Genomic DNA, 21,703 nt, shown 5'->3' on the forward strand with positions numbered 1-21,703 from the left:
GTTGTGCGCTTTGTATGTAATATGTGGAGGTGATTAAACATTTCTATGGTTTCCCAAAATTTATAATGGCCCTCCAAGGGAAACCATAACTACAATGTGGCCCGTGACAAAAATGAGTTTGACACCCCTGCCCTAAAGCAAAACAGCTAATGCGTAACTGTAGAAAAACTTATTTAAAACCCTAACTTGGAACATAACACCTGGCCTTGAAATCTTAATTTACAAACAAAACCGTAGGTTGAAATACCAACCCTACTTTGAAATCCTGTTGCTCAAAAAGATTCCTCGCAGCCCTAACCCTGCCTTGAAATCCTACCTTTTGCTTCAAATCTTCATTTGAAACCTCAACCCTCATTTCACATCTTCCTTTGAAACACTAACCCTGTCTTGAAACCCTAAACCAGGAATGCAACACGATCATGAAACCCGAATCCTTGCGGAATTTATAATAAAAAAAAAAATCATTTGAAACCCTAATTTGGATTTCTAATGCGCATTTACAATATATGGTGCATGTGCTGTCGTTGAACATGCAAAAATGCCATTTTTATCACATACAAATGTGACTATCTCTCATTGGCTGTTACTAATTTCCTGCAGTGCATCATCACCGCGGATGAGCAGCAAGGATAAAACTCCGGGCAACCTCGTCGGCCATGTTTAATTCATTTTATAGTCTTCTAAGATTGGAATTAATGCCCGCTTAATATTCAATATTCTTATATGCTGCTTCGCGCGCACGTGATTGCAACATTATTATGAAAGGCTCCGCGTCGCGTGTGGGTGCCGCGTTTGGGGGGGGGGGGGGGGGGAGTGAAGAAGAGGGCGAGCGATCGAAAGCACGAAGAAGACATAGTAGGTTTTTTTGTAAATGACTTGGTTAATTCTGTTTTCGCCTCAGCAGTAATGCTTAAGTAATTGAAAGCAGAAACAAAAATGGGACTGAAAGAGGCAATTTACGGGGGCACGACTGCAGAAGCGGAGTCGCTGCGTTTCGCGATGCAAACACACTCGGAAATTACCACTCATTTATTTTGCCGCTTCTCATTGTCTGCGGCGTCTTGACGTTGAGCTGCCCCGCTGGGGAAAAAAAAACTACATTTGATAACAGTCCTCAGACTGTTTTTATTCTGCGTAATTGGAGCTTGTTTAGAGTCGGGAAGTGTTAATTATAAACTAGAGCGAAAAAAGGTGGGACGTGGATATACATTGTGGGGACATTTTCGGATGAACCTAACGTACATTTTACAGGTAAACGTGACCTTCTCTAAACTTTTGAGTTTGTGTCCAGTTGATCTACTTTTCAAGACTTATGCACAACTTGTGAGAGCTAGCTGGCAAAATGTTGAGCTCATTCTTGTGATTCTAGTCTCTTCCAATCAATCTCCGGGTTCAACCGGAATTGGTATTTAAAGTCCTCTTCATCGCGCTGTTCACTTTTTAACATCAAAACACCGAAACGACTCCTCCACAGACGCAACACGCTGTATGCGTTGAACCACAACGCGCAACTTATGAACATCTGCTAGCTTAATGCTACCACCAACTATGCCCGGTGCAATACGTCTCACTTTGTTTATTTAAATACAGAATAATGTATTGGTTGTGCTTGTAAAAATATAAACGGGAAGAGAGCCTTCAAAAAATAAATCGCATTGAGATTACTTTGCAAACTCGATCAGCCCTAATTCGAACCGCGAGGCTGCACCACTTGGGTGCCGTGCCCGCTTTTCCCCGAGATATTTACCAAAGACAGCAACTTCTCAATCCTCACCTGCTCTAACGAGCTAACCTACCCACGGCGTGCCACGTCTGCTGCTGTTTTATTCATTGACGGAGCAGAAAATGGAAGTATTCATTCCCGTCACGTCTCCAATTAGATGTCCCGCCGTTCTTGTCTCTTGTCATCTCCCCGCAACGTTTGTAAAAATGGGACGTGTCGCCGTGTCCAAATGGAGGCGAGCCCCGCGGTCGCCTTCGTTTTTGTTCTCGAAGTGTACTCACATTAGCCTCATTTATTCTCGATGCGGGTGCGTGTATGTATGCGGGTGTGTGTGTGTGTTTTTGTCGGCTCTGTGCTACATTAGCCTCACAGTCACAGGTAATGATCTCATCTTCCCGCTGGCATTGAGAGGCACAAAAGGAGAGTCGCACGTGCATGCGCGCGTACGCACGCACACACACACACTAATGTTGCTCTAATGGGCTACCTGACAAGTGCTTTTTCTTAATGCAGTGCCCCCCCCCTCCCTCATTCCCACCTCTCTTCTTCTCCTTGCCCTGCAGGTGCGCGTTTACCCGCCTTTGAGGAGCTCTGACATGGATGCCAGGTGTGCTTATGCTCAGGTGGGTTGCTCAGTAGACGCCGCTAACAAGTCGCGTTGGGGATGGTTGAATTTGCCATCAGTTGCTTTGTGCAAACTGCATTTATATGCTGTCTGGGCACAGAGCGGAGATTGTCTTCTTCTCCGGAGGTAGTTTTAGAATCTCCACAAGTCTCCAGAAACACTGTCGCTAAATATAGCCACAAACTTGGAAAGCCTTAGTACCCCTCACTTAGTCTCAATGTCCTTGCTCCAGTCCATGATGTCATAGTAATGTACGCGATGCTTGAGCAATTTCAACTAGACTGTGATATATGGATTTGAAGTGCATTTATTGAAGTGAGCAAATTCAACGAATTTAAGTCAGTCAATGAATAAAACTAGTATGGCACGATGCAGTTTCAAGACTACCATGGCATATCCTGGACAAAAATATGCCGTTCAGTGTTGGAAAGTCTGGCATTTGCTATGTTCTGGGGCGGCTTTGCTATATCCAGCATTGGATTTCTTGAATCTGTGACTGGTACAAGTAAATCTGAAAGCGATCGAGGAGATCTAGAGAAAAATACGCGTAATGAGGACCAACATTTAATTACATCCAGCAATCCCAAAACGTTCCTGCCCATCGGAAGGTCTTTTCGTGCCCTTAACTTCTTACTGGCGTGAGCAGTGCCTCGGAGCTGAGCTGGCGTGCGTGTCACTGAACCGCTTAAAAATGAATGAGGACAACATTTATAGGAAAAGAGCCAACCTTGAATTATTCATTCACGATATTGAGAATATACACCGCCACTATGTCGGCCGGGCTCCTCGCCCCCCTCCCTTCCGCCGTCACTGCACATGCCCAGTTAAACAGAGTTCAAACAGGGTCGCTCTCACGGCGCTTTTGGTCCCATGGAGCCCGAGAGATTTTATTCCGTCTTTACCTTGGTATTTCTGCCGTTACAGTTCGGCCACCTCAGCCATGTGCTTTTACTGGATCAAAGCCACTATCAGTCTGTATCTTGTAGCCCACAGCGCATGAATAGTGTAAAACAGACTTTAAGTCCAACAGATAATGCAGAATGAAGAAGGCCATTAAAGCTATGGAGTAAAAAGGAAGTTGAGTAAATATCAGCGCTTCATTAGCCGCTTTAACAATGACTGTTAAATCACTGCCAGACATTTTCAGACACCCCTTTACCTTACCATGTGGAAAAAAATATATACTTGCCTGCGATTGAATGTTAGGATTCATAAGAGAATTAATCGTCATTGGCAGTGCATGAGTTAAAATCGGATATACCTCTGATGTTGTACTTTATTGAATATTAACTGCCCCATTAATAATCGCCGTGTACGTCCCCCACAAATAAACACTTCCTTCAAATAGACGCCCCCCAACAAACAGGTGTTAAGTGTAATTGTCTCCGTGTTAATGAAATATTCAGACAGGGACATCAAATACAGTGGGATGCAAGGTTTTTTTTTTTTTTCCCCCTTGATCACACTCCTGATACGTTACTCACTCACTGAAAAGAATTGGAAAAAAACAAAAAAATAATTCTTAATTATTCTTTACTCTTTGTTTTTTACACGATGCACAACTCGCATTTTACAATAATCCAATTGTAACATGTATTTGTTACATATTTTGATGCATTTTTATGCTTTAGAAAGTATTCATGTCTGAATTTTGGGGCGTCTTGGAACGGATTAGGGCATTTACATGGAAAACACGCCCCCACTTTTCACAATTTCAGAAATTTCTTCCAGAACCAATTCATTTCTCAAGTAGAGTTAACACAGTATTTAAGTCCTAAACTGCTGTTGCATTGTGGGAGTTTCTAGGTGAAACAGGTCGCCCCTAATCTCATTGTGCCGTTGTAAATTCACCTCCAGACGTATCGACAGAGTCCGCAAAGGACGTCGCTATTTACGGCCGTGGACTGATGCCTGATGAAAGATGGATATCTTTGAATATTATGGATGGATGCGAGGCTGACGCATTCTAAAGAGGCAGGCAATCTCCTTTTTAAATGTTTTTATTTTTGTGCTAACGCGGACTTTATGCTGCTTGAACATTGACAGACACCCTTAAAAATGATGGGTTCAAAATACATACATGTACTCTTCATTTTCCACACACACGTCGTACGTTCCAGGTCCATTTTGCGCCGGGCCAAGAATATCCTCCTAAATGTCTATATCAAGTTCTGAACTCCGGATCTTGACAAGACGTATGAATCGCCTTTTTGACATTCATGAATGGACGATTAATTCTTCATCAATGTTTGAGGGGAAAAAAAGGGAAAGTGTCATTTTGCAGGTGCGGATCTCGCATCGGTTGTCAAGGCCTCTGACCTCTGCATGACTTGATCCTTGTTTAGTATTTATGATCATTCTTATGCCGTGCTACGCTTGCACTGTTTCCAGATTTCATCGTGACCCTTCAAAGAACAGCAAGTACCGGTAGGTGTTTCTTTCTGCTGGGACTTGTGCTAAGGTGGTGGGAACACAGACTGCTCTTGAACATTGTCACCGGTACTACTATCCCAAAATCAAATATGGCATTGATAGATACAATACAATACATGCTGATCGATAGATATATAATATAAAGATAGTTTCAAGAGGGCGGCCCGGTAGTCCAGTGGTAAGCACGTTGGCTTCACAGTGCAGAGGTACCGGGTTCGATTCCAGCTCCGGCCTCCCTGTGTGGAGTTTGCATGTTCTCCCCGGGCCTGCGTGGGTTTTCTCCGGGTGCTCCGGTTTCCTCCCACATTCCAAAAACATGCATAGCAGGTTGATTGGACGCTCTAAATTGTCCCTAGGTGTGAGTGTGGGCTTGGATGGTTGTTCGTCTCTGTGTGCCCTGCGATTGGCTGGCAACTGATTCAGGGTGTCCCCCGCCTACTGCCCGAAGACGGCTGGGATAGGCTCCAGCACCCCCCGCGACCCTAGTGAGGATCAAGCGGTTCGGAAAATGGATGGATGGATGGATAGTTTCAAGAGTTCCACCATTTTCCAAAAACTGGTAAATCCAAAACTCTTTGAAGTTGACCCAGAGCAGTTTAAGTGTATGCAAACTTTGCGGCCCCTGTACCAAAACGCCGTCATTTTTAAGTCTTTTTTTTTTTTTGTATTTACACGTTAGTAAGTCGTCAACATGTAGGGTGAAGAAATGACATATGGGGTGTTTTTTTTTGTCGTTGTTGAGCTAAACAGAATCTAAGTGTGCTGCTTGGATGAACGTTTCCTACCATTTTGGGAAACGTTCATATGTTTAAACCATGCTTTAGCTATTTTATTTTTATTTATTTATTTTCTTGTGAGCATTGCCTGTGACGACTGACCGCCCGGTGTCATAATCCAAAAGAAAATGATTTTACAATCCTTGTCGGTGCCAAAAAGTGGTCAGGACCAGGTGAGGAAAAAAACCAAAAAAAAAGGGACATCTGCTCATCACAGCTACAAGGTAAAGCAAAACTGGCCATCCGGTCACCCGAGGTACGAGAAACACGTTCCGTTTCACTCGAGGGAAAATTGCATCATATGACCGACTGAGCTGTCGTTCACTGATACTCAACGACGTAATAGTACTGTCAGTTGCGGTATTTCTTAACTCAGAGAAAGCAATTTCAAAGCCCCGTAGGTCGCAAAATGTGGATGCGGTCAGGTAAAAGGGGACGTCCGGTCAACCGGGCTGCAAGTCATACGCTATGCTTTCGTCAAGGGGAAAAAAACTGCATCATATGATTGACTGAAAGGTCACCCAATGACTCGTACGGTCCTACCCGGCAAAAGTGCTCCACATGCCCAGTGGGATGATTCTAAAATCCCAATGTGTCATCCACCAACGAAGCCAAATGGTCACCTGAGCTCCAAAAGAAACGCAAACGCTACGGTCAAAGTAAAACTCCCCCCAAAAAAAAAATCAAATGAGAGCGATGTTAAAGATAATTAAAGCAAGAAACGATTTCAAACGACATGACTCATCCAGAGAATAACGGGTTAACACAATGACTCTTGTCTCACAAGAAACTGTCCCTTTCTACTCGGGATCCAATTCTGCCTCTTGGGACGCGATATCATTAGCATGTTGCGCCAGATATCAGAGGAGAAAGCAGGTGTGTTATCTTTGCATAGCGAGATACGCCGCCGCTCTTCACATCATTTCCCTTCCCCGAGGGCGCGTGGAGGTGTTTTTTTTCTCACTGCAAAAGTGGCAAACTTCAAACTAACTTCGCGGAGGGAGAGCAGGACGCGCGCACGCACACACACACACACACAGAAACTGTAGTAGTCGTTGTAGCCTCGTCGCAACTTCATTACCATAGTAACAAAAGCCTTAGCTGGGTGACTTAAAAGTGAGTCTGAAAGGCTGTAATGCTTGATCACAGACATTAAGATACCTCGGGCACCCTAAATCATCAAGAAAAAAACATGTTTTGATTTGTTTTTAATTGGGGGGGGGACGATAACAGGTAGTAAGTATGATACTTTAAAGCAGGGGTCACCAACCGCCGGTCCACGGGACCGGTACCGATCCGCGGGGCATTTGGTACCGGGCCGCACAATAAGAACTCACATTAATTCCGTTGAATTTATTTTGGAATACGAAAGATATTTTATTTTGAAAAATTACCAGATTCTCTGTTCCATCCGTCTGTGTCACTCTTGACGCATGTCAAACCACGCTTCTCCATCACGTGAGTGATTACGCTCAAAACAAAACGCCGGAGCAAAAAGATTGGGGACCCCTGCTCTAAAGGCATTCACACATAGACAAACACCGTGACACATGTGACACCGCTGAGCCCATTTCAACTCTGTTGCTAACCAAAACAGGAGCACCGAAGCCCCTAAAGCACGGGTGTCAAACTCAAGGCCCGGGGGCCAGATCTGGCCCGCCACATCATTTTATGTGGCCCGCGAAAGCAGCTCAAACATGTCAACTTCTACAATGATTGCTAAAATCTGTAGCAAAATTTCAACTTCTCACATGTAAAACACATGTGTGATGGAATGCTGGTAGGCCAGATTCAGATTCAGAAAACTTTATTTATCCCCGTGGGGCAATTAGAGCCTGCAGCTCATAGACAGGAAATAGATTTGAATTACTTTACTATGTTTTCTCAAGGCGGCCTGGTGATCGAGTGGTTAGCGCATCGACCTCACAGTGCAGAGGTTCAGGGTTCAGGGTTCGATGCTGGCCCTGGCCTTCCTGGGTGGAGTTTGCATGTTCTCCTCGTGCTTGCGTGGGTTTTCTCCGGGTACTCCGGTTTCCTCTCGCATTCCAAAATCATGCATGGCAGGCTGATTGAACACTCTAAATTGTCGCCAGGTGTGAATGTGAGCGCGGATAGTTGTTCGTCTATGTGTGCCCTGCGATTGGCTGGCAACCGGTTCAGGGTGCCCCCCCCCACCTACTGTCCGAAGACAGCTGGGATAGGCTCCAGCACCCCTTGCGACCCTTGTGAGGATGAAGCGGATCGGAAAATGGATGGATGAGTGGATAGATGCTTTCTCGACTACACGCAGAGTACGTTCTTACCTATTATTTGTTTCGGTCATTCAAAAAAACAACATTCATTGATTTTTTTTCTGGTGCGTGTCCTCATGTCCAGCTGACTTTGAGCAAGAGGCGGCCCGTCGCAGGGCTCACACCGAAAAAACAATTCATGTAAACACGCAAACTCCACAGAGATTCCAACCCCGAGCCTCATAACATTGGATAAGTCGCTACCCCCGTTTCCATTTCCATGATACAGTATGTACCCTTTCATATGAACCGTGCTTTCCTTCCAATTTCAATGTTTCTCAGGGGAAACAAAATAACAAATGCCCTGAAAACATCACACATTTTTTTCTCCCTTTTTTTTAAATTTCAAAAGTCAATCCGAGCCTTGAATCCCCTGCCTTGCCCCACTCTCCTTTCATCTTCTCCTTCCTCATTATAGTTTGGTAATATACATTTTTGCTCATCTTCAGCCCCCCCCCCCCGCACCCCCTTTCCCATCACTTCCCTCTACTCCTTGAAAGCTGCAAATAGGACAGTCTGGCATCGGAGGGGTTAAGAGGAGCCCCAGCCCGCCATTGGCTAGCGTGCGGCAGAAGGAGGTAACCAGGCAACCTCGGGGGGAGAGAGAGCAAGAGAGAGAGAGAGGCTAGAAGGAGGAGGAGGAGGAGGAGGAGGTGCTGAAAGAAGACCGGCATAGTTTGGAAAAGGGGATTGAGACAGAAAAGATGTGAGGAAGCTTGCGCGCGCTCTCCTCGGCATGGAAAACTGGATTATTGCGCCCACTGCAACTCTCTGTGGATGTGTGAATAAACCAACAGGAGGAGGCACGCGGGAACGCCGCTAACCTTGCTTTTTCATTTTTATCCCATTTTTTTTTCCTTCCAAAATGGGAACTAAGTGTGCTTCTTTTTGCTGCTGTGCAAAGGTAAGCGCAGAACAGGTGTTGGAAAAAGTGTGTCAGATCCTGCGCTCCAATCACCGCAATGCAATATGTGCTGGTGCATTGAGATGTTTAGTGTGTGTGTGTGTGTGTGTGTGCGCGCGTGTGTGTGTGTTTTTGTGTGTGCGTGCGCACCCCCTCAGTGAAACATATAGAGTGTGTGTGCGCCGAGCATCTGTGTGTGTGATTAGGCGGGAGCTGTACACTGGATTGCTGCATTTCAGCGGCGTCTCCTCTCATCAGCTTGTCACTAATCCCCCCCCCCCCCCCCCAAAAAGAGTGGAAAGGAACGCCCGTTAAGTTTATTTCACCACGTTTCCCGTCCGGATCGACACGTTCTAGCGTTGCGCTTGACCGGCGTGCTGACCGTTTGTGGGCGGGGGGGGGGGGGGTTAAGTTCAAAACAGTGGCAAGGGGTGGGGAGCACCCTGAGGGTTCAAACTGCTCCGCACTTTGTTAGTTGCACTTGTGGTGGTACAGACAAAGTCTTTGGCGTCTTTTTGTGCTGGATGCGATTGACAGAGTTCCTAATATTTTGTCCACATGTCATTTATTCACATGCTCTGCAAACCTTTTGGGTTCAAAGTAGCCCAATTTGTGAGAAATAGCTAACCCGGTGTTAAGGCCAAAAGGGATGGAGTCAAGCTGCATGATTGATCCCCAATGCAGTTGGAGGATTTGAGGCAGCACGTTGGGTTCAGCTTTTGATCCAACAAGAGGTAAAAACCGACCAAGACTGCCGGAGCCACTGAGATGATCAGTGTCGCTGCTGGTTGAAAACAATCCTAATTTTATGATCAACATTTTGAAAGAAATAAGAGGTAGCTTTGCCCTGTCAGGGCTCGCTACAGCGAATCAGCGTCACCTTCAGCAGACTCACTTCATTTGCTTGTTTGGATGTACGGCGTCCGTTTACAGTTTATTTGTGAAAAAGTGTGGGAGTTTGTCCATATTAAGTTAAATTCCATTGAACCAAACTTTTTTTTTAACATGCAAAGTCTCGAAGACACATTATGGCAGTTTTTTTTTTTAAAAGAAGTGCCTTACCTCACACTGAGAGAGGTTTTTTTTTTAACAAAAGATTAGCAAATATGTAATATTACTCTGTGGCTGTCGATCATTTTTTTTCTCTAATTAATATGAAAAAATGTTTTATCCTGCACAGAACATTTTTTTTAAACTTATTTCAATGAGTGCCCTAAGGTTTTTATATTTAATCATTGAGGAGGCCAGTGATGACTATTAAAAAAAAAACAACTACCTTTTACATGACTGCTAAAATGAAAATTTGTGTTTAGTCTTGCTTAAAAGTTCAAAATAAACGCAGCATAATGGTATTCACTGCTTTTCTTTTTCACTTGTTATTTTTTCCCCTTCCAGTGCCACTTTCAAGAAGTTACGCTTTTCTTGCCTTTACCCCCCGCCACTCCCCTTTTTACATGCGCTTGTATGGGCCCGGCAGGCGAGCTCGGTCACCATGGTAACCCCCCGGAGTCTTGTTTGGAAGCTCACAGAAAGACAAACTATCGAGTGCTCTCTATTGCCCTCATTCAAATCTCGGCTCCTTACGCTCTCGCCCTCTCGGGCTGCTCTCATGCTGCGTTTCTCCAGCGCTGGTCGACAGTTTTTGGGCTCGTAAAAAGTTGTTTAGGGCTTCATTGAGGGTCACTGAAAGCTGCCGTTTGTGCTCCCTTAAATGCAGACGTGGCCTTGCAAGCAAGCAGCCTTCATTTTGACAATGCTAAAGCTGCTCATATGGCACACGCTGCAATAAAAAGAGTCCAGTTCTCTTTTTAGGCTCGTGCCCAAGGCTTTGCCGTGTGAAATCGTTGCACGTCTAATTCAAAATAAATCCAGTTGGCCGTGAGGTGTTTTCCATTTTGCCGACGCGCCCCATCAAGTCCTCTCATTCGCATTTGACGCTCAGTTATAAGAAATGGGACTTTGACAAGGATTGCCAGGCTCACTTTGTCTCGTTTCAAGGCAGGGAGAGAATTTCAACAACAACTCAACCTCAAGTTAGAGTTTCAGAATAGGTTTTCCAGCCAAGAAGAGATTTACAAACGATAGTTGGGTTTTAAAGTAAGGTTTCAATTCAGGGTAGAGAGTTAGAGTGGTTAATGTCGGAAATGTATTTTTAAAGCCTCGTAACGGTTTCCATACAGGGGGCTAGGGTTTCAAACCTGGGATAGAGTTTCAAACAACGTTTAAAGTTTCAGAGTAAGCTTTCAAGCCAAGCTTGGTGTCGTTTTCCAAAGCATACCACATCAACTGCTTGCTACCTGAAGGAAAAGCAGAGAATTAGTTCAAGCCTGGGTTGGGTTTTGAACAAGGGTTAAGATGCGACCTCAGGCACAATTATCCGGTTAAGAACCGAACCAAATCATGTTTTTGGGATCCCAAAAATGCAGGCTCAAATAAAATGCGATCACACAAAATATTTATTGACAGAAAGTACAAACAGAAATCGCTGGTCACACGGAGCCAGGAAAAACAATGCATAAACAAAAAGCGCTTGCAGAAGACAAGGGAATAAGCCGAGAATATCAACGAAATGACAAGAGTTCAACGACAGGAGAAACAAAATAAGAGCAAGATCAAAGACAAAATAATGTCAATACTTATAAACAAGCAACTCAAGAGCAACAACGACGATGCCAAGTTCAAGGGGTCTAGAAAACATAAGCAGCAAACAAGGTCAATAATCGGACAGAGAGTAGGCGTTTTAGCAGTCCTTAAATACTGGAACAGGTGCGCCAGCTGCCTGCTGGAGGGGAACACCCTTCACTCCAGCTGGAGCAGGAACAAAAACAAAGACAGACATGACACAATTGGTTTGGTTGAATTGTTGAATTGCGAATACAAAAGTAAGCCTCGTTCTTATTGTGATTACAAATTTGGAGTGCAAGTCCATTTCTGTCTTATATGACGAAATCGGGATTTCCTACAGACCTCACAACGAGCATACTGACTAAAATAAGCACGGAGGGAAGGCAGCATGACACGTCCCCTCTCCATAAGGTGTTGCAACTTCTTGGATATTGCTGCTTTGTCACTTCATAGCTTTGGTGACTGATCGACATACTGCATGCATTTTTTTTTTTTTATGTGTGATTATCAACCACGCTGCCTACATAGTCCACTGGGAATGTGCTTGCTTGCTTGCTCGCTTGTTTGTGTATGTATGTGTTCATTTGGAGGCCTTTTAGTCCCAGGAGGAAACATGTAATACATAATATGTTTATTATTTTGCTAGTGCAATGCGCTGGTGTGCAAATGCACTGGATCATTCTGAGGGGTGTGTGTGTGTGTGTGTGTGTGTGTGTGTGTGTGTGTGTGTGTGTGTGTGTGTGTGTGTGTGTGTGTGTGCGCGTGTTTGTATTTTTTAAAAAAATCTTATGATCCAAACCATACCACATCAAATCAAAGTCCCGTCCATCAGAAAAACTCATTCAAAGAATAACGCAAATTTTGCGGTTCCATGTTAGGGTTTTAAGGCAGGTTAATCGTTTCAGAATATCGTTTCAAGCCATGTTTAGGTTACCATTCAAGGCATACCACACTGAATATTAAACATTTTGCCCTGCCATTCATGAAAAATGCAAATGATACAACTTCATTTTTCAAGCCAGAGTCAGGCTTTCAAATTAGAGTTACGGTTTTGAATGACAGTTTCAATGGTAGGTTAGGGTTAACGCCCCAAAGCATATCACATCGATTGTCAAGCATTTTATCCATCTATAGAAATGTTGGTTATCCAGAGTATATCATATAATGTTTCATTCCTGGGTTACCGTCTCAAACAAGGGCTAGTGTTCAAAATTAAGGTTTCAAGACAGGATTCATGTCTCAAACAAAGGTTAGGGTTCCGAATTAAGAGTTTCAAGACAGGGTGAGCATGACAATCCAAAGCATACCACATCACATATCAAACATTTGTGATTCAAACCATACCGCATAATTTGGAGTTACATTTTCAAGCAAAAATTAGGATTTCAAATTCGAGTTAGGGTTTTGAAATCTGGTTTCAATCTCGAGTTATGGCTTGAGACGAAGGTGTCAAACCAGGGTTAAGGTTCAAACTAGCATTCCAAAGCCGATCACATCATACTTCAAGCCTGGGCTGGGGTTTCAAATAATGATTTAAAACCAAATTGAGGTTTTCAAAAAATAAAGTTAGGGTTTTGAATTAGTTTTAATACAGGATTAAGGTTTCGATTTTCAATCAAGGGTTGACCATTCAAAGCACACCATATCATTTTCCATCAATCCCTTCCTTGAAAAATTTACCACATCTGCCCTACGCTGGCCACAGCGAATGCGAGAGGATGCGGGTCAATCCGCCAGCTAATCTGCCACTGCCGGCTGTAATCTGTAATCTTTTAAAACACTCGCAATCCGCCACTAGTGCTGGGATTAGCATCGGAAGACACGGGAGCAGTCCGCGCACACACTGCCTTTCGGAATCGGTTGCACAAAGTCATTGTAAAGTTGTCTAAAATTGGTGTTGTGTGTTTTCACTATGGGGAGCCGGGGGGGGACACACACACACAAAAAAAAAAGCCTTTTGGTTGTATAAAATGGAAAAACGTGCGTGAAAATCTACTTTTGGTCCACCCTGTATACAAGCGCACACACACAGCGTAATGCGCCACGCTGGAGTCACAGCACATTAACACCTCAATTAATTCAAGGCTTTACATCCTCACACACTCGTTTTCCCTGACGTCAAACCCCCGATCGCATTCGCGCGCACACACAGTGATGTACAACTTCACCCCTTGGCTGAATAAAACTCTTCTCACCCCATCTTATCTGGCACGGGAGAAAGCCACAAACAAACACCAGCCAGTATATATCCCCCCCCCCCCCCCCCTTTAAAAGCCCGCCAGTGAGCGGAGATGCCGTAGTCTTTATTCAAGGAGCAGAGCAGCTAATGAATTCGCGCGCAGAGGACTTGCTGGTGGGGGAGTGGGGGGGCGGTGTTAGCGTCGTCGTTCATGCGCTCACCCAGAGACCGTGAGCGGGAAGGGGTGGAAGGGGGGGGGTTGCATAGGAGCAACCAATAGGACAAAGATGGTTTCCGTTGAGAATTTCCTCTTTGTACCTCTCTCCCTCTTCCTTCCTTTCCCTTCCTAATTAATTTCCAAACCCGCGTCTGCTCTCTGTTGTCGATATTAGACGCGCTTTAATAGCCGGAGTGAGCAACGTGTCTGTCCTAATTTAGTTCCTGTCCAATCAGCGTTGGCGGCACCCAGGGGGGTGGGCTTTAAAAGCAAGAAGTGATTGAAATCTGAACATAATTCAAGATGTAATCCAGTAGAGTAATCCCACTATTCATATGAAATAGAGTAGATTTGAACAATTCATCAAATTCAAATCGACAATGTAATGTAATAGAATGCAAGAATGCAATGGGAGGGGGGGTTACATACATACTTTGGGAATCTTTTTTTTCAAAAGTTGTCTGCACGGCCGAGTACCGGTCCGCCAACCTTCAGTAATACGACTAATTTACTTTTTACTTCATTTTCTATTTGCTTCTATTGATTTATTTTATTATTTTTTTAAAAATTTAATAAAACCTCTTTGGCATGTTATGCTAGCATCTTGTACTGGGACCAGCTCCAACCCGTCATGAAGTGGATAGGATGCCATATGTCGCTGCCTATGAATCGCAGAGATGACTTCATATTTATTGAGCTCTGACTTCACAAATCTCTCACTCACTCTCCACTAGTTTCGCCGTCCAAAGAAGGCCAATATGACATCAGGTGTGTAAAATGAGCGACGGTACTGGATCACCACACAAAGCTTATTCTGCTCAAGGGTGTTGAAACAGGAGTTCAGAACATTAACAGCAAATTTTATTCCTGGAAAAAGTGTAGATTTCTGCCACATCTAATACATATGAAGTCATTCAAAATGAAAAATAAATTTAGGAACTACATTTTCATATTTTCAATCTGGAACATTTTTCTTTTTGAAATTATATATATATATAATTTTTATATTATTTATATATATAAAAAAAATATATATTTTTGTGCGGAAGTGCAATACATGTCTAATACTCAGTGCGTGGGGGGCCCCCCACGCACTGAGTATTAGACATGTATTGCACTTCCACCGCATTGTTATTTCGACCAGTAAATATTCGATATAAACAGCTGTCACTTCATAAAGACAAATAAAAACTACTCAAAACACAATTTGGTGGGGGTGGGGGCCGACATGTCCGGCTGGCCCCCTTAAATCCATAGATGGCGACCCACAGATGGACTGTGCCTATGTTGACATTGAAATACCAAAGGACCACGCTCTTGATAATGTCAGCGTGCTTCCTGGTGACCCCCCGCCTCCCCCTCCAGTAGCGCCGATGACATTTTCCCCTTTTTAGCCTTGTTTACTGCCGCACACGTAAGAGGATTTGACCCGCGTAAATACACATTAGCGACACGCTAACAAAGACCCTGCCCTACCCGCGTACATACGCCAAATCTGAACCACCGGAGACAGTTGGTGACGTGCGGCTTTAGAAGCTTTAGAAGCTTGTAAGCGCGCGTTTATTATATTAGTCAAGCTTTTTTTTTTTTTTTTTTTGCCGGGGAATAAAGCGCGCCGGTGCCGTCAATTTCACGTGTTTGCAAAGTAGCTTAAAGCTTGCCTCGCGCGGCAGCAATTTGGGGAGAAGACGAAGCCTCGCAACACGCACTTGAGCTCATCCGGACATGCCCACGAGATTTCCTCCATGTAATTGGCACTTGTGGCGCTTGTGTGGCTTGCCTACAAAATTAAGTCATTCAAATTTGCTCACGCACAAAGAAATGAGCAATCTTGAATTTTCGTGTGAGTTGATTCATGTGAAAAAACAACAACAACACAGTACGCGTTATAAAAGTTGTCACTGATTTAGCTTGTGTGTCATCAACTATTATTTAAAATAAACAAAAAATACGATCAGCCGGGTTACAATGCCGATTGCAGATCCATCAGATCCGAATAAGCACAGCTCAGCGTTCGGCTCCCTTCACTTCGTAGTCCAAGTCTCACGAGATTTCCCACGAGATTATCCAACGCTCCTTTTAAAGTGACAGTGCTCCATTTTACTGCCGTCATGCTGAAGCATTAAGATAAGATAAGATAAGATATCCTTTATTAGTCCCACACTGGGGAAATTTACAGCCTCCAGCAGCAAGAATGTAGGCAGAAAGAAACAGGCAAAGAAAAGTTATGAAACGTTAAAACCTCTTTCCGTGTACTTTCTTTACAAATATTTCATGTTACAAAATGGGCACCTGCGGCTTATACACAGGTGCGGCTTGTGTGTGTACAAAATGGTTTTTCCTTTCAAAATGTCGCGGGTGCGGCTTATAATCCGGTGCGCTGTTTAGTCCGGAAATGACGGTACTTCTTTCAAGTTTGTCAGTTTTGTTCGTAAATTGTAACTTTTATCCTACGGCTTCCTGCAACGCTTTTATGTACGTTATTTTGTTCTTTTTGCAACTTTGTAGATGACAATTTTGTTCAACTCATCGTAGTCTTTTAGATTGATACTTTTCCGTTTGGTAGCACTTTTTGAGCCCTTTTGCTTTTTGCTACAGTTTTACAGTTTTATTTGCTTGTTTTAGCTTCTTGGAATAAAAGGCTATTGAACTTTCTCGCACACTAAGCAAGCAAGCAATCGCGCACCACCACAACTACTATTTACCATATCACTGCTGCTATATGTCTGCCAAAACAGCTTAACTCATTCACTCCCAAAGACGTTTTTAAACGTCTTTTCAGACTTGGTCCAGAATTGGCTGGTACTGAATCAGAGGCTGCCATAATTCCAAAAGATTGCTCTAGCTGTCACTCACTGTCCATTCATGTCATACAGTAAAATACATTTTTATTGATATAAGCTGTGATTTGCTCCTTTTCATTGAAGGGTTGTTGTGTTTTCTTCTTTGTGTTTTCATTTCCAAATACTGCTTGCAACTTGGCGTGGAGCACCGTGAAATAGTTCAGCCTCTCAGGTGGGAACAAAGAGCATGTGCCCGCGTCGTGTCGAATTGAAGGCTTTCAATGGCAAGGTTGGGACATGATGGTGTGTGTGTGTGTGTGTGTGTGTGTGTGTGTGTGTGTGTGTGTGTGTGTGTGTGTGTGTGTGTGTGTGTTTGTATTCATGACATCTCAGGACAATTTTATGATAACACACCTTCACAATGAGGACCTGTGGAAAAATGAGGACATTTTTCGCGTCCTCATATTTCCACGCAGTCTACACTACTCTAGAGCTCACGAGGATACTCCCACACCAAAAATAAGTGATGTCCTGAAAGAGCACAATTTCCAGAAATTGTGTGTTTAAGTGTGTTTAACTTTCGACTCACTTTTCATTTGGAAAACTAGTGGCCAACTTCGGTACCTTAACACACTTTTAACACACTTTCAGTGACGTCATTGTGCAGGACCTCATATGTCATCTTTTTCGGACTGACTCACACATTTTCCCCGCCCTCGTCCTGGTAAGTCACTTCAATTAGCAGTCACACAAAACCCAACATGTGAAGCAGCCAGACAATCCTACAGCCAGATATCTATTAAACTCTCTGAAACAAACACGACCACGCGTGGATGACCACCTGGTAAGCAATTCCTTTTCGTTTATCTTACTGTAACATAGACTTTGTTCAATATAACCGTGTTTAACAGTGCCCACCAAAGGTAATGTCATTCAATTAGACAGCTAGCTAGCTAGCTAGCTAGCTAGATCGTTAGCATGCTAATAAGCTTCCAGTAAAAGTAATGTGGACATGTCCTGCAGGCAAGGTTCTAGAAAACCTTTCTAAATCTTTGACAACACAGTCTGTGGAACTTGATTTTGGTGCCAAATGTTTATTTCAGTGCAGTATTTGTTTTATTTGATTGCAGTTAATTGAAATTAGTTAGTACAGGTAGCCTAATGAAAGTGGGCCATGCACTTCTAGCCTTTATGCTAAGTCTGGTGTATTTACACTGTTTATTCTTGTGTTGATTCAATTGTACACCGTTTCAATGAAAAAACAAACAAACGTTTGCAATGAAATTATAGCAGAATTCAGCTTTGTTGGTACATTTGGTCAAGACAATATTGTGTTACTCTATTTTAATTTTACATTGTTATCTGCCTGACAAATGGTTTGCCCGAATCTATTAATCTGACCAGCAAATGTTTGATGAAATGAATTTTTGTATATTTGAGGAAGAAAATAATATTCCTTTGGCTCAGTACTTTCTGAGCCAAAATAAGTGCTGCCATTGTATTGTGCTTGCTTGTCTGGCTGACTTCTTCTCACTTTCCATTGTAGATGTTTACTGGTGGTGATAATGTCACAAAGAAGAGCCAGACTGAGCCCTGAATCTGAGGCTGCTCATTTTATTTTATCTGGAGTCGACAAGCCTTGTTTGAAAGCCCAGTGGATCAATGATTATAAAGGTATGCTATCAATCTACCTGCTATCTAATTCTTATGGCTACCACACGCACATGACAAGAGCTGCAACCAAAGCCTGTCACAGTGACAGATTTTATTCGCACATTGTATTTACCCCAAAAATATCACAATAAACAACAGCATGTTTTTTTTATGCCATTGATCATATTGGAGCAAAAATAATTGAAGTACTTTTTAAGAGAATGTTTAGCAGCCATTATCATTCAATTCTTGAGAATATTGTATTGCCATGTAGAACTAGGAATATCTTGAAATGAAAAAATAGAAATAGAAATTATTCGGCTTCTGTTAAAATATTGTGCTTCAACAAATATCACAATTCATAAAAAACGCATACTATCTGTAATAGTCGAGGAAAATTAGATGCCTTCAAACTTCCTTCACAATGCCTATTTCACCTGATTGAAGAAGGCTGTGGTAGCTGTTTGACAAATCCACATTTTTATCAGCAATTTGTACTGCCCATCAAAGGTCTCTACTTAGTTTAAAACTGAAAGAATGGTCACAGGAATTATGTATGTCATTATCATTATGACTATTATTGTTGATTGCTTAATTTTTATTTTAGTCATAATGTATCTTTTCTATGTGCAGTGGTGTATATTGCTCAGTGGGATTTCTGATTGGAGATCGGAGGTGTGAAACGCCAGGACAGCTTACAAAGAAATTAGATGAATCCTTTCCCTCCCACAATTGTTAGAGTTGCATGTGTATTTACAAAGAGAAAATAACAAAAATAGAAACGCACAGTTAATCAGATTAAAAAAAACATCCCATCCAACCATTTTCAAACCCATTTATACTAATACGGGCCTGGCTGTGCTGCAGCCGATCCCAGCTGTCTTCGGACAGTAGGCAGGGTACAACTTGAACTGGGTGCCAGCCAATCACAGGACACACAGACAAACCACCATTCACCCTCACAATCACACCGAGGGACAATTTAGTGAGTTCAGTGAACCTACTACGTTGCATGTTTTTGGAATGTGGGAGGAAACCAAAGTAGTCGGAGAAAACCCATGCAGCCATGGGGAGAACTCCACACAAGAAGGCACTGTGAGGCGGACGTGCCAACCAGTCGCACACTGTGCAGCCGCATTAGGTTGCCTGTGACCAAAATAAAAACTATGGTGGTAATGCATTACCAACATTGCTGCCCATACTTTTTTTGACCTTATTGCTCTTCTCTTTCTCTCCCTCAACCATATAATGCAGTTTGGAGTGGAATAGTATAGGAACTGAAATTAGGTTTCGAATGTTATCCATTGAGGAAAAATGGTACTTCACTTGACTTATGATGATCACTTTAGTCAAACTGTCGGTCAAACCGCTGGTATTTTTCTTTGCTATTCCATACATTCTGTTCAATTGAAGGCAAGCAATGTAAACAACTCTGATGTAAGGAGCCACATTATTTTGTGCTGATACAAATTGCTAAAGAAAATTATCAGCGATTCTGATAATTGTTTTTAGTTTTACATGGAATTATTTTGTTATCGTACCACTAAACATGTTTTTTCCCCTCTTTAAATTTTTATTTTTTGGTCTGCATGTATTTGTGAATATCTGATTAACTGCATTGTGTAAGCCTGATTTGGATTGTATTAATCAACATTTAAGTGTCAACTTTTCGTGTCCTAGGACGTGGTGTATTTACAAGTGAACCAATCGAAAAGGGGTTATTTGTGGTTGAGTACCGTGGAGAGTTAATCTCAAGTTATGAACGAGACAAGAGACAGAAAAAGTACACAGAGAAGCAAAATTGTTTCCTGTTTGATTTTGAATGGAAAGGAAGCACATGGTGGTAAGTCAAGATCTAGAAAAACATCATGTGGTTCTGTACAACATTGTAGTTTTACTGGAAAAACATTTCATGTTTCATTGTTCAATTTCAGCATTGATTCCTCCCATGAAGATGGTTCATTAGGTCGACTTGTCAATGATGCTCACAAAGGCCCAAACTGTAGAATGAAAAAGCTGACAATCCAGGATAAACCTCATCTTTGCTTGTTTGCAATTGAAAATATCGAAGCAGGGAATGAAATAACCTATGACTATGGAGATTCTCAGTGGGCATGGAGAGCACTGGTAAGTAATGCCTGAATATACACCTGTAGACAACCAGATCTAATAAGTAAATCACTATATTTCATAGGTGAGTGAAATATCATTTTCATCAACAGTTTATTACCTTTTAAAAGTTAACACAAGTGTCTGTTTTAGAGGATTATTTGACGTCAACAGAAATTCAAAGACAGGAACATGGACTCCACATTTTTCAGTCATTACATTGATTTAGTCTGAAAGAGTATGTTTCGGGTGTTGTCTTTATTATTTGAACTCAGTCGTGTCTGATGTCCTGAAATTGTTAGCTATCAGAGCTGTACAGTGGTAAGTACCATAAAGAGTACTGTACTACACAGTACTTGTGCTGTGAATGTGGTCACTGAAAAAAGTAGTTCAATTTATTCAAAAGTCATATAACTACGACATATTTCTGACACTCTATGGTTGGTATAATGTTGCTTTTCATGATTTCAGTCATGCCCTCATACTTCTTCAGTTACTGAAGAATACTTTTTAGAATATTTCTGATACTGTAATATTGCTATGTTGCAGACACCAGATGTTGGTATCCTGACTGAACCTTCTGGAGACCAAGAAGGGAGTGAGAGATCCACTTCATCCTTACAACAGGTGACTACGTCTTATCATTATATACCAGTTTTGAGTTTACAGCTTTCTTTGACAAACACAGGAGAAGTTATAAATCAGAAATGTGGCCTCTCCATGATTTCAGTCGTCATGTCCTCATATTTCTTTAGACCTGAAAAACCTGAGTGTGTTTCAGGTGACATGACTTTTGTCTTAACCTAACTCTGGAGAGCCTGTGTTCGAATGTCCCCATATTGCTGTTCCACAGAACTGAACAGTGTTAACTTTCTACAGTGTGGTATATTAATCCCAAACTCTCCTGTGAGCTATGTTCAATGAGAAATAATGTTTATTCATTTCTTAATTGGTCAGAATGAAGAATGCTGAATATTTTGACACCGTAATGTTGTTATGTTGCAGATACCAAGTGACGGGATCCTGACTGAACCTTCTGGAGACCAAGAAGGGAGTGAGAGATCCGCTTCATCCTTACAACAGGTTACTACGTCTTATCATTATATACCAGTTTTGAGTTTACAGCTTTCTTTGACAAACGCAGGAGAAGTTATAAATCAGAAACATGGACTCTCCATGATTTCAGTCGTCATGTCCTCATATTTCTTTAGACCTGAAAAACCTGAGTGTGTTTCAGGTGACATGACTTTTGTCTTAACCTAACTCTGGAGAGCCTGTGTTCGAATGTCCCCATATTGCTGTTACACAGAACTGAACAGTGTTAACTTTCTACAGTGTGGTATATTAATCCCAAACTCTCCTGTGAGCTATGTTCAATGAGAAAT

The 21,703-nt window shown here is 42.5% G+C and overlaps 1 protein-coding gene and 1 long non-coding RNA gene across 15 annotated transcripts in view; both read left to right on the plus strand.

Annotated features, from left to right (window-relative positions):
• The window catches only part of dab1a (DAB adaptor protein 1a), a 192,037-nt gene that overhangs the window by 99,828 nt on the left and 70,506 nt on the right, over positions 1-21,703 (plus strand). For 11 of the 13 annotated variants that reach the window (XM_086116030.1, XM_086116029.1, XM_086116034.1 and 8 more), the window contains 2 exons: positions 2,287-2,346; positions 4,740-4,775. The gene's annotated coding sequence lies outside the window, so the exon portion shown is untranslated. Of the gene's footprint in view, positions 1-2,286; positions 2,347-4,739; positions 4,776-8,500; positions 8,753-21,703 lie in introns of those variants that run through there. The other 2 variants (XM_086116031.1, XM_086116032.1) reach the window with 2 other exon arrangements.
• Positions 16,725-21,346, plus strand: LOC147202790 (uncharacterized). 2 transcript variants are annotated; one of them, XR_015101465.1, is made up of 5 exons: positions 16,729-18,230; positions 19,890-20,052; positions 20,144-20,336; positions 20,868-20,945; positions 21,324-21,346. It is a non-coding gene; the product is annotated as an uncharacterized LOC147202790 (long non-coding RNA). The 2 variants fall into 2 exon arrangements; XR_015101464.1 differs by having other exon boundaries at positions 16,725-20,052.

Source organism: Hippocampus guttulatus, chromosome 7, assembly GCF_054856545.1.
Source record: "Hippocampus guttulatus isolate MCC_2025c chromosome 7, RoL_Hgut_1.0, whole genome shotgun sequence".
Taxonomy (NCBI): domain Eukaryota; kingdom Metazoa; phylum Chordata; class Actinopteri; order Syngnathiformes; family Syngnathidae; genus Hippocampus; species Hippocampus guttulatus.